Below are 12,150 nucleotides of genomic sequence, written 5' to 3' on the forward strand. Positions count from 1 at the left end.
CTGTGTGGAGACGACATGGGAGAAGGGGGGACGGGTGCTCCATCGCCAGTTTAGGGTGACCGTGTATAGGACAGACGGACAGATGATGCTGTCTGTGTTCTGTAGCTTCCCCGGCGATAAGGTACGGAGGCGTTTTGTCTTCAGCGACGGGGCGCCTTCCCCTTCTACGCAGGGGAAGAGGGAGGCTGATGTCGATGAGACCATCGTCAGAAGCCCCCCTCGAAGCAAGCCACGTCTAAGACTGTAACGCAGACAGACGTGGGCTTGTTGAAACACCCATTCAAAGCTGGAGGGAAAACCACTTAGAAGTGGAGGCGCATGGGGCACCTGGAACCCCTGAAAGGGGCTGCTGGCACCACCTGAATGAGCGGAGGGGCAGGAGGAGCCGGGACTGGAGTAGATGCTGGTAGAGAACAGTATCCTCAGTGGACATCACCGCGCTGGGACTGGAGTAGATGCTGGTGGAAACCCTGTCGGGGAGGCACCACTTGAAGGAAAGGCGCAGTTTGTGAGTAGGTGAGTCTGCCTGTCACAATTATTACATGATCGCCTAATCGCAATTATTTGAGATAATCGCAGTTCTTTTTTGCATAATCATCATAATCGTAATAATCATTTCCATGTTAAAAATGTTCATATGTTTTTAAAAAAATGACAAAAATTGTGGACATTGCAGATCTACAAGCTCAAAACGCATCGCATCGTGACGCGTTTTGAGCTTGTACATCAGCTATTTCCATTATTAATGTTTTATTTTATGTGTTATGTTTGTCATATCTGCCCTGTGCAACTTTTGTTTACGGAGGCTAAAAGCCAACCAGAAATATAATTGTTATTCATAGTGTTCCAACAATGATGTCAGTGTGTCGTGATAGGATCAGGTTGGCTGATGCCAGGGTGTGTCCTTGCCTCTGGGGCACACTGTTGCTCCGATTGTATGTTGTTTGTTATAATGTTGTGATATTGATAGGTCGTTTAATGTTAAGTTGAGGTTAAATTAAGGGGTGGTTGACGACTTGATAGGGTTCTGACTTTTAATATCGGGTAGTAATAGTCGTATTAGAAATTCTGTTGGCTGACGACTTGATAAGGTTCTAACTTTCAATATCAAGTGGTAATAGTCGTATTAGAAATGCGTGTTGTTGTTCAGGAAATCCACCCCCCCCACCCCCCAAAAAAAACAAAAAACAAAAAAAAACATTTGTCTGTCTATCCATGTGATGTTCTCTAGCCCTGGCGTCTTGTGGGGTCAGGCTTTAGGTAGCGTCTTGCACCTGAGCTTTTCTGTTGACTAACAACTTTCTAGGGTTTTGACTCTTAACATCAAGTAGTAATTGTCGTATTAGAAATACGTGTTGTTGTTAAGGAAATGCACCCCCCCCCCCCCCAAAAAAAAATGTCTGTCTATGTGATCTATGTAGCCTTGGCGTCTTGCGGGGTCAGGCTTTAGGTAGCGTCTTGCACCTGAGCCTTTAGCGTCTGTCTGTCTGTGTGTCTGTCTGTCTATCTATGGGGCGCCTGGGTGTGGTAGAGGTAAACGCACTCTCCCACCACCGCAGCAGAAAGCTGGGTTCAACACCCAGCAGTAACGGCGGTGCCTCCACCTTGGCCGGGCGCTCCATCAAACACAATTGGCCGTGTTTACGGGTGGGAACTTAATCTGGCTATGGATCAAGTGACCGTCCTTTTTGCTGCACGGCAGAAGTTACTGGCAAGTGTGTATGGGAGGATGCACACAGTAGCTTATACCTCTCTCCAGCTGTGGAGGTGGTTGTGGCGCCAGCAACAGGGACTTAAGGACACTTGGGGACAATTGGGAATTGACGATGACTAAATTGGGATCTCCTCTCATGGATTGACACCTTGACGTTGGTGGAGGAGCTTGCGTTATCCCAGTGACCCAGAGAGCTAAGCTCCTGGCAGGTGCCACCATGCCGGGCAGCTCAAAGGGTAAGGGATCAGACTAAGGACAATCCATAGCTAAAAAAAACATGTTACAGAAACCAAAGCATTCCAGGCAGGAGATACCAGCCACGACAACACCTGTGCAAGGTAGACGCCCCTCCTGGGAAGGTTTGGGCATGAAATGGAATCTCTTGGACCCAAAAGAAACCATCAGAGATGGAGCCTGGTATGTAAGAACTATTATATAAACTGTTGCATGACTCATTATGCCAATATTCCTTAGTATTGTTTAGGATGTGTTCAGAACAGAGCTCTGCTGTGAAGGAAACTGGGGTAACACTTTACTTAAAGGCTGGGTCTATAATGCATTCTTAATGCACTTCTAAGGCTTCATAACACACGTTATAAATATTTATAACTATGCATAAAAACTTATAACATTCATTTCAAGGACCCCCAAATTGATATATTTGGCAACAGACCCCCATCTGAAAATCTATTGTGCCAAGGACCCCCATACAAGATTTATGTTTAAAAAATCTGATCGGGCAGAGAGCTTGTAGATCGGTTATTTTCAAATGGCCAATGTTTGTGATGCTATATTAACTAATTTAGCTGGGGACCCCCCCGGAACTCCTTCAAGGATCCCTGGGGGTCCCCGGACCACAATTTGAGAACCACTGGCTTAGGGAACCCCAGACAGAGTCTTTGCTTGAATTGTCATGGTTTAGTTTCTGCACACCTTAACAGGAAGTAGATAAAATAATTAAATCAGAGGGGTGGTGTAAAGTAACTAAGTACATTTACTCAAGTACTGTACTACAATTTTGAAGTATTTTACTTTACTGGAATATTTCCAATTTTCAGTACTTTTACTTCTACTCCACTACATCTCAGAGGCAAATATTGTACTTTTTACTCCACTATTATTTGAAACCTTTGGTTACTTTGTAGATTTAGATTATTATTACAAAACATACATTAACCACACTTAATAAAACGCTTAATACAAGCTCACATGATCGGCTATTTTCTAAAGATTTTTATACCTTTTTGAAAACTTAAACATAATTGCATTCTGAGTACTTTTTACTTTTAATACTTTAAGTACATTTTTATGCCAATACTTTTGTACTTTTACTCAAGTAACTTATGAGTACTTTTTCCACCACTGGTGGTGGGAGGGACATTAGGACTTGCATTGTAAACTGAGTGAGTAAATGTCCTGGTTTTCTGTTCACACTGCAGGCTAAAGGAGACAAAAAAGAAAGCAGTGTCTGCTCTGAGCTGACCTGCACCCAGGAGAAGCTGTAGCCTACAGCACCGCTGACCAGGTGAGGAGTGGTGCAGCCGCCCGTCGCTTTTAATACCGTAGATTTAACTGACGGGGTCGCAGAGGAGACAGGGGCAGTCAACCAGTGTAAAATTATCCTTAAGATTAGTAGGAGTTGCAGTATGTTATGAACACTACAGCAATTCTCTCTCTGTCCTCTGGGCCTAAAACGCTTGGTCTTGGAATGGAACAGCAGGCCTTTTACAGCTCATTTCTTTCTACAAACATGGAGTTGTCCCTTGATGACGACCATCGATTATAGCAGTGGTTCCTAAACTGTGCATTTGCATTTCTAAAGTGATAATTTAGGGACTTTTGAGACCTTTTTTAATACCAAATTGTCAAATATTATGTAAGAAAGAGGCAAACATTGTGAAAATAGCCGATTTGCTATTTTCACTATTTATCTGCGGAACAGAGTCAAACTAACTGCCTACAATTCCTAGTGCTTCAAGGTGGGGGTCCCCTGTTCAAATATGATTATTTTGGGGGGTTGCGGCCTGAAAAGTTTGGGAACCCTTGGATTATAGAATGGTTAATTTCACCTTTTTTACTTGGTTTATAGTTAGACAGACAATGGTTTAACCAATTTAGACCTGTCCTGGGGCCTTCTAAAACGCCTTCTAACTAACGTTTTCTGATTTGGAAAAAAAAAGTGATTATACTGTGTGTATATATGGCAACAACGAATGTGACACAGATGCTATTCCGGATTGAAAGGTATAAATGTATAGGTTTAACAGGTCTATTGCTTGGCTCAGTCTAAAAACTACAAAGATCTGGCCATTAAACCATCTCATGGTTTTGTGATCTCATTACATTTTCTAGCATGTAGAAAAGGCATGCTGGAAAACGTACCATCCTCCATGTGATGGTTTGTTCACGTATAGCCTGCCCTACACACATTTATTTTTGTGTAGGGCAATTTTCTTTACTACTGCGACATGTTGTGTTGCTATAAGCATTGAGACAAAAGTTAAAGCGTGCAGTTATGTTTCTGACTATGGGCCTTGACACAGCAGCAACGAGAAAGATAATCCCAGTCTGACTTTACCAGGAGCAACACTTTTCTCTAATCAGACCGTACAGGAGCGGGTGTGCAATCAATCTCTTTAAAAGTAGATTTATTAGAAATCACTCACTGTAGTAATTATTCTGCTGTAAATGATGCATCCTGCCCTGTGAGGAAGCTGAACTAAATTAGTCACATCACCCCAGTCCTCCACTCCACCACCTTAATGTGATGTTGTGTGTTTGTCCCCTCCAGCTGCTGAATACAGCCCATGTCAGTACCAGTGATGTGTCAGGACTCTACGCTAAGCTGGACAGGAAGAAAGGGGTGATACTCAATTTCTTTTTTTTCCAGATGGATTTCTTCACATTTTTGTTACTGTGGATTGAACAGAGTGCATTCTAGCTGATTTTATTTAGGTTGCAGTAAGACAATCCAGTAATCCATTTTTTTTTTTTTTTTTAACTCCAGGTGGATCACCAGAATAGTCGGGTCCATCAGTGTCCATTCCTCAGTCATCTCCTCAGTCATCTCAAAACTTGACTACTGCAACTCCCTCCTTACTGACCTCCCGGCATGCATCACATAAGCCCCTCCAAATGATCCAGAATGCAGCAGCACGTCCGGTCTTCAACCAGCCAGTCTTCAACCAACCTGCTCCCAGCTGCTGCCCACACAGATGACAAAACACTGATGTTGGCCTACAAGGAAATATGGCACCCTCTACCTTCAAAGCCTGATCCAACCCTACAACCCCTCCTGCTCACTCAGATCAGCCAAGGCATGAAAGGTGAACATTCCCTAGCACACCTCGGGACAACGCTCCACACGACGACCTCACCCCCTAGCACTTCACTCTCCCTGTACCCCTTCCTGCCACCTTCTGCCTCCAAGATTTTGGTCATTCGTTCTCATGTTTTTGTTAGTTGTATTAGGCTTGTTTTTCTAGACCACAATATTAAGAATGTAATTTAGATTAGCAGTTTATTTAAACAGATGCTAGGTTCGGTTTTTTTTACCTGGTATCCTATAGTTTCAGTATACAGATTAATATTTTTGATATTGTTTAAGCTGATGCTAGGTTCTTGAGGCACTACTACACTGTCTCTCTACTACAATGCCTAAATTGTAATATTGAAGTGATTTATTATCTGCTCATGCACTTTTAAAGAGAAATCATTCCAATCCGTACAACTCAGACCACCAGAAGTGGGCTTGAGTCCTGTGGGGTGTACCTGAGTGAGGTATGTTGAAAAAACAAGACGGGTGCTTGGACCCCTAATAATTCAGGTCAATTCGGCCTAGAGTTAAATGAAGAAATGGAATGTCGTCATTGTGCAACTGATTGTGCCAGATTATATTTGAAGTTGAAATATTTTCTTATTTAAAATAAGTGTTAAATACTCTGTATTTTGTTATAGATGTCTGTTCAATAACAGGGGTCTCCCCCCATATCTCCAGTTCTTTAGAAAATTTAAAATACATTTTGAAGGATACCAATTGTTTTCCAATCAGGAGAGAGCATATGATGACACTGTTGGGCCAAAGTTCCAGTTGTCCAGAATATATCTCTAAATTCAAATGTGTGGAATGCAGGATGAACCCTACTGATTATAGTGACCCCATGGCCTTTCCTCTAGCAGTGGTTCTCAAACTTAAAAATGTCAAGGACCCCATAACTCTGAGAGTGTACAAATGGAACCTTTATTATTTAGTTCCATTTGTACACTCTGAGTTACAGTCCTGTAAGGGTCCGTTTGGACCCCCTCAAGGAACCCTGAGGCTTTTAGAACCACTGCTCTAGCACCTCCTTTGAATACACAATGTAAGCCCCCTTGTAGTGTGACTGTATACCAATCCTGTGAGGAAATACTGGTTTTAAATATATATATATATATTCCATTTGGAACAAAGACTGAGGGTCTTCTAGCTGTAGATGTTACTATATTATGATAATTAATTTCTGAATTGCAAATGTTTTCAAATGCGGGTATATTTCTGAAGGGGGGAAAAAAAGGAGATTTCAGGGGCATTTCATGTATGTTTTGAAATGTGAAAGATGGCTACATGAAAGATTCAATTGGAGAAATTGTTTGGGAGGAGTGTGAAAAAGCATGTTATCCATAAGAAATAAACTCAGCCTTGTGGAAAATCTACTGTGATGGACTTGGAAAGTGGTGGACTTGACGTTTACAAAGCATGACATAATGCATAGTGGATAGAACTCTTCATTCCCTATAGTGTTAAAGCATCATAACATTATAGCGGCTGTGGGAGATTTCCATGGTAGGAGTCACAAGGTAGGAGTCACAAAGACTGCCTATACATTTTCTACAATGTTTCATGCTGCTATATATTTATAGAAACTGTCAAATGTTTGTATGCTACCAATAGTGTAGGCTAAGCTAATATACAGCAATGTTGATGTTGGGCAGATTAGATGTCTCCTGTCAGAATTGACAATGAAAGGCTTTTATTCCTGAGGTGGGAAAACATGTTTTCTTGGAAGTTTTAAGAGGTAATATTATTTAAAACAAATGACATAATTGCATCCATCTCATGAAATGACATTATTAAATAGTTAAGTATTCTTCAACTCCAGTTCAGTGGCTTGGGAATCAATGCAATTTGCATTGTCACCAAACTTATTCCTAAGGCGTAGTGTGTACGACACCGCCACCTCCTGTCCATAATATTGAACTACAATAATAACTACTTCACTCTTGTACACGAATTTCCAACATTAAAACAGTAGCTGTTTGCCTATCTTATTACTTTAATTAGATTGGTGCAGCCTGAATTAAATCACGACACTAGGCTTCTGCGTTTTACACACTTAATTATTAGGGTTTTATTATTGAATTCTATTGCTAGAGTGATCTGGGTGCAGCTGTGCTCAGTTATATTATGGGGTGCTCCTCGGGGAACGTGCCAAAATATCGCGAGACTGTCCACCATTGCCAGTCTGACAACCAAATATCGCGATACTACATAGCCTGAAACAATACCTGCCCCCGTTTAGATGCCTCAATAAAATGATGTACTATGCACATCGAAAAACCAGTGATCACGAAACTACCTGTGACATGTCTTATTTTATATTCCTGAACCGATTGTATGACAAAGGTCGCAATCGTTCCGAAATAGTGTTTGTTCATAAGCTGGTCAAGCTGGCTCTCATTGGGTGCAGCCACACATGATGGGATACCGTCCGTAACACGGGCGGAAGTCCCATACACACCCATGTTAAGTTTAAAACCGGAAGAACGGTCGCGATAACATGGGTGTGTATGGGACTTCCGCCCGTCTATCCCATCCCATCCCATCATGTGTGGATGCACCCATTCACTGCCAGGTATTTAATCGAACTTCCGGTGCGAGTTTGCCATCAATGGGCAGCGTTGCCATGTCCGCTTTTTATAAGCGACTTTGGGCTTGTTTTTCTCTAAAGTTGATTATAAATATTGGTACAGTAGTTGCGGTTTGTGTTTTTTGGGGGGCTTGCTTCTAACTGTATAAGCAAGCCCCTAACTTTATAAGCAAGCCCCCCCCCCAAACACAACCTGCAACCACCCTTAAGAATCTAAGTATAGTGTCTATAGTGACCCGAATTGAAACAAGCCTATGGCTTTCTTAGGTGTTTTATCCTATTAGCTGACCTTGTTTTGAACTGTACTTTTCATGTGCTTTGTTGTTCTGCAAACTTCTAATAAAGTATTCAATCAATCAATCAAAGTGTATTTGGGCTTGCTTCAGTTTAACCACTTTAACCCATATACATCAGATATTTGAAAACAGATGATCTACAACCTCACAACACGCCTAGGGGCGGCCTTGATACCGGAAGGTCCCAAGTTCGATTCCCCAATTCATCACATCAATCATGAATCACCGCTGAATAGCCCTTGAGCAAGGCTTCCATGCAGGGCCTGGCTGTAAATAAGTGTTAACTTAGTCCAACACCCTGGGTAAACAACAAACTTTGCTTACTTTGCTTTGCTTTGCTTTGCCTGCGTTGTGAGCTTGTAGATCTGCTATTTTCAAAAACAAAAGTAAAACATCTGGAACATCTTGTATAGGGGTCCCTGGCTCAAAATAGTTTCAGATGGGTGGTCTGTGGCCAAATATATGTTAATTTTAGGGTCCTTGACATGAAAATGTTTGAGAACCAGACTGAACCACTGATCTAAAACAACATTAGACATTTGACTTATTTTGGCCTTGTTTTCATAGACCGGGTTGCTTGTTTCTCTCGTAAAGTCTGGCAACACTGCCCATGAGCGTCATGGCGCATGCGCGGCATCCAGCGCGTCCCTTCCTTCTTATCTAAGTCAGTGTTGCCATGTCGGCTTATTATAAGCGACTTTGGGCTTATTTTTCTGTAAAGTTTCTTGTAAAAATTGTTAGTTGCGGGTTGCGTTTTTTTTGGGCTGGTTTCTAAAGTGTACTTGTTTATTTAGGCTTGCTTCAAAACAAATTAATTATTTAAACCCGTGGTTCTCAAATATTTTCATGAAAATGTTTTGTGTCACAGCATTAATTTGTGTTGTTAAAATGTTTTGAAAATATTCCAAATATTCCACATTTTATTGCAAGTTTTTTTTAAATCCTCAAGATCTTCAAGCTCACGTTGTGAGATAGTAGATCGGCTATTTTCAATTAGCCGATGTTTAAAGTAGGCCTACTCATGAGTCATGTGGCTTCTTTTGGGCTTGTTTTCCTAGACCGGTTGCTTATTTCTCTCACAAGATGTGGCAACACTGATCCAAGTTCCTTGTCTATAATAGGAAAGGAGACACACACCCACACACACCCCCCCACACACATCCCCCCCACACACACACACACACACACACACACACACACACACACACACACACACACACACACACACACACACACACACACACACACACACACACACACACACACACAATAATAATATTCCAAATATATATATTTTTTTAAATAGCAGATCAACAAGCTCACAACTTGTCACATTGTGATGGATTGTGAAGTTGTATATCTGTTATTTTCAATTAGCCGTGTGTGTAGGGTTAAAGTGGTGAAACTGATAACACATTTTGCCGTTCAAGACAGAAGGCATTGAACTTCACCAGTGGTGGAAAAATTAGCCTACTCACATTTTTTACTTAAGTAAAAGTATCAATACTGAAATGTAGAAAAACTAAAAGTCCGGAATAAAACATTTACTTGAGTAAAAGTAGGCCTACAAAAGTATTGACATCAAAATTGCCATCAAGTAGCCTACCAAAAGTAGAAAGTACTCATCATGCAGAATGTCCCATTTTTCAAATGTATAAAAATCTTTATAAAATAGCCGATCTACAAGCTCAGTGAGCTTGTAGATCGGCAACTAGTAACTAAAGTTTTAACTAGTAACTAGTAACTAAAGTTTTCAAATAATTGTAGTGGAGTAAAAAGTACGATATTTGCCTCTGAGATGAGGTGGAGTAAAAGTAAAAGTACTGAAAATTGGAAATACTGCAGTAAAGTAAAACAAAAATACCTCAAAATTGTACTTATAAGTACAGTACTTGAGTAAATGTACTTAGTTACTTAACACAACTGAACTTCACACACAACTTCCCCATGCTGACTGTAAACCTTTCTCGTCATGTGATCTAAATCGATAGATTATAACTCTATGATCTAAACCAATACACAACATCCCCATTAATTAAGTAGCTTGACAGCAGATCAGAACGGTTGCTTAATGGCTGTCTTGAATGTGCTCTGACACGTGATGTCACGTAAACTGTCAGTGGAGTAAAGTAACGAAGTACTTTATTCAAGTACGTACTTAAGTACAATTTTTTACTTTACTGGAGTATTTCCAATTGTCAGTACTGTTACTTATACTCCACTACATCTCAGAGGCAAATATTGTACTTTTTACTCCACTACAATTACTTGAAAACTTGTTTATTTGTTACTTTGTAGATTTTGATTATTATTACAAAACATACACTAACCACTTCAGCCCTATATACATTTTGGTCATTTGAAAATAGCAGATCTACAAGCTCACAAGCTTGTAGATCAGCTATTTTCAAAATATTTTTATACATTTTAGACATTTTAAAACATTCTGCATAATGAGTACTTTCTACTTTTGGTACTTTTACTCAAGTACATTTGTTATTCCGGACTTTTACTTGTAACAGACAAACAGAGTATTTTTACATTGCAGTATTTATACTTTTACTTAGGTATGAAATGCGAGTACTTTTTCCATCACCGCACACAGGTGATGGAAATACGTGATATGTTGTTTTAGTTCAATGATTAATATTTTCTCCTCTAAACGTATATGTGTCACATAATGACCAGAAAGAGTCTTTTCTTTTCTTATTCGAAATCAAAACAAAAATAATAAAAAATAAACACACGTACGTAACCGATTTGTTACGTTACGCGATGATGTCATCATCACGACTACGCTAGTGTTTGAAGTTGTTTATCGACAGCTGACCAATCAGCGACGAGCGAGAGGCGGGCTCATGAGGGATGAAATCGTTAAGCAAGACGAGCAGCGTCAGATGTGTCTGAGATTTTCATAGTTTCAGTCGCATTTACCCAGAGCTTAACAGCCACTTAACCTGCTTTAACAGCCACTAACGGACGGAACCACCAACCAGAGGAACTTCTACAGATTGTTTTATCGACTTTTTTCCAGCTTTTTCCTCTACAACTGGTGAGTTTCATTTTTTTCATAATGCTCAGGCCGGGGGGTTAGGGGGAAACTGTCATTTTAATGCTATTTTTTTGATTATGTTTGATTGTAGCATGATCTGTCAAAAGTTTAGAGGCTGTTAGTGGATGACTTTTCGGTTACTGCCGGTAACCGAAATAGTTAACTTGACAGCAACGGCTGTTGAAATAGCAGTTAACTAACGCAACGCCAGATGAATTGTGATGCGTTGTGAGCTTGTAGATCTGCTTACTGTTTACCGTTAACGATCGTGCTGTCGTTGAAATGGCAGATCTACAAGCTCACAACACGTCGCGCGACACGTCAATGGCCGTTGCTGTCATGATGTTAACTTATACGACGCCAGATACATCGCGATGCATTGTGAGCTTGTAGATCTGCTATTTCAACGGTCGATGCTGTCACGTCAACTAACGCGACGTCAGATGCATCGTGATGCGTTGTGAGCTTGTAGATCTGCTTACTATTTACCGTTAACGGTCGTGCTGTCGTCGTTGCACGATCGTTTTCGAAATAACAGCTAGCTTGTTTAGCTGTGTAACGTACGTCTGTCTCTTATGTTGTGTTGTTGATTTTCAAAACGTTTCGAAACGCTCTTGGGATTAAGGTGGAAATGTCATTTTAATTGGTTGTACTGGGTGGAAATGAGTTGCATACATTCAAAACGTCTCATTGTAGCTTGTTTACATTTGATTCAAACAAGGGATTGGCGCTGTCGTTCAAAAGACGTTAAGCTAACAACCTGAATGGATTTGTGGGGCCGTTGTAGCTCTGGTCTATATCATTAGAAGGTTAAGGAGAACTCCTTCTAACGCTATGGACGGGATTGATTGATTGAATACTTTATTAACGGTTTGAAAAAAAAAAAGGTACAGATTCATACAAAAGGATGCTAAAAGGATAAAGCCAATGGCTTGTTTCCATTGGGGTCCTGTGTACAGTGGTGTAAAGTACTCTTACTCAAGTACTGTACTTAAGTACAGTTTTGAGGTATTTTTTACTTTACTGGAGTATTTCCAATGTTCTGTACTTTTATTTCTACTCCACTACACCTCAGAGGCAAATATTGTATTTTTTACTCCACTACAGTTATTTGAAAACTGTAGTTACTTTGTAGATGTGTTGTTACAAAACGTACAGTAACCACTTCAGCCCTATTGAAAA

The sequence above is a fragment of the Gymnoscopelus braueri genome (assembly GCF_963280865.1).
Source record: "Gymnoscopelus braueri genome assembly, chromosome: 6".
NCBI lineage: Eukaryota > Metazoa > Chordata > Actinopteri > Myctophiformes > Myctophidae > Gymnoscopelus > Gymnoscopelus braueri.